At 54.5% G+C, this 1,573-nt stretch overlaps 1 pseudogene; it reads left to right on the forward strand.

Annotated features, from left to right (window-relative positions):
- Nucleotides 1–589: 589 nt before the first annotated feature.
- On the forward strand, nucleotides 590–1,286 carry LOC123076397 (probable CCR4-associated factor 1 homolog 9; annotated as a pseudogene).
- The last annotated feature ends 287 nt before the right edge of the window (nucleotides 1,287–1,573 follow it).

Consider the following 1,573-nt stretch of genomic DNA (forward strand, 5'->3'; position numbering starts at 1 on the left):
CCTGACGGGGTCCCTCCCGAGCGTGTGGGGTTTCAGGTCTACAAAAGCGCCCGCTAGATTGCTTGCGTACCGCGCTTCCGGACGGGTCTACTTCGACGTGAGCTGCGGTGCATCACCCTCGGCGTTGGAGGTACACGATGACGTGTTCGTATGCGAACAACTGACGGTCCTTAGAATAAAATAATAAACAAAAATAGGAAACCTACCAGCATGCATTTGCTATCATCATACCAACATACGCGTGCCAACCAATCACGTACTGAGAGTTGACAGGTGCAGTATGTGTTGTATGAATTGGTGCCCATCGTCCCCATGTTGCATCCTGCATGACTGGTCATCCAAATCTGCATGAGCTAGGCTGTGATATCCAAATAAGCTGCATGCCGAGGGCATATAAATGGGCCGATTTCCAGCCTTGATCAATCATTTGTGATAACTGATAAGAGCGTTGGCGAGCCTTCTTTTGAAGCAAGTGGGATGTATTTTAACCAAAAACTTTTTGGGTGTGTACCTTGGTCTTTGAGAAGTGAGATATTGGAGTAAACCAAGCGTAAATTTTGTCCAGCCCCGGCCCAAGATATATCTCCTCGAAGAAGCTGGTCATCACCTGTGACCCCCTATTACGTTTCTAAGATTTGCATGTAGTATGAAACAAGATGAATGCAACGAGGCCGGGACTCGTCCACGCCGCCGGCCAGGACCTCAACAGCATGACGGTGGCGCAGCGCGACGCACTCATGAAGGCCAACGTCGACGGCCTCAAGCCGCTCCAGGTCGTCGGTCTGCGACCACCAAGGCCGCTGGTCGCCTGGGAGTTCAACCTCGCTGACCCGCACGACCAAAAGGCCCTCGACTACCTTGCCAACCGCGGCGTCGACCTAGACATGCTCGGCGCGCTGCTCATGGCCTCCGGCCTCATCGGCGCCGGACACGGGCGGCCGCTGTCGTGGATCACCTACGCCGGTGCCTACTACGTAGCGTACCTGCTCAAGATCGTCACGGGCGGCGCCCCGCTACCGCACGACGTGGCCGGGTTCGTGGGCGGCATGCAGGTTTACCTCGGCCAGCAGGTCTACGACGTTGCCACGATGGCGGCCGGCTGCCCGGGCATGCCGGTGGGGCTGGACCGCATCGCCGCTAGCCTGCGCATCCATCTGCCGTGGGGGAGTCCTCGCCTCGCAGGCGCCGTCTGCGTGCGCGCGCTTCTGGCCTTCAGGATTTGGAAGCACGGGGAGTTCGGCGGCAACGTGGAGAGGTTCCGAGGTCTGCTTCAGGGCCTGCAGTAGTTCTTCGACGGTCGATCAGAAAATCAGACACGAGCAATGTTGGTCAAGAATTCGAATGTGCAACGGACTCATGCCGCCCGCCGCCGCTTAATTGGATACTTGCGTACGTCGATCATTTAATGGTAGTAGTTGAGAAGATTGTTAGTACTAGTTTTATATAGGTCAAGCGTTTGTTTTTCTCATAGAAAAAATAAACATTTGATTTTCATTTTAGTAGTACTAGAAAAAGGCCCGTGCATTGCAACGGGTGAAAATTAAAATCACACGCCCGTGCCATTTCACAGCTT

The sequence above is a fragment of the Triticum aestivum genome, chromosome 3D (assembly GCF_018294505.1).
Source record: "Triticum aestivum cultivar Chinese Spring chromosome 3D, IWGSC CS RefSeq v2.1, whole genome shotgun sequence".
Lineage (NCBI taxonomy): Eukaryota > Viridiplantae > Streptophyta > Magnoliopsida > Poales > Poaceae > Triticum > Triticum aestivum.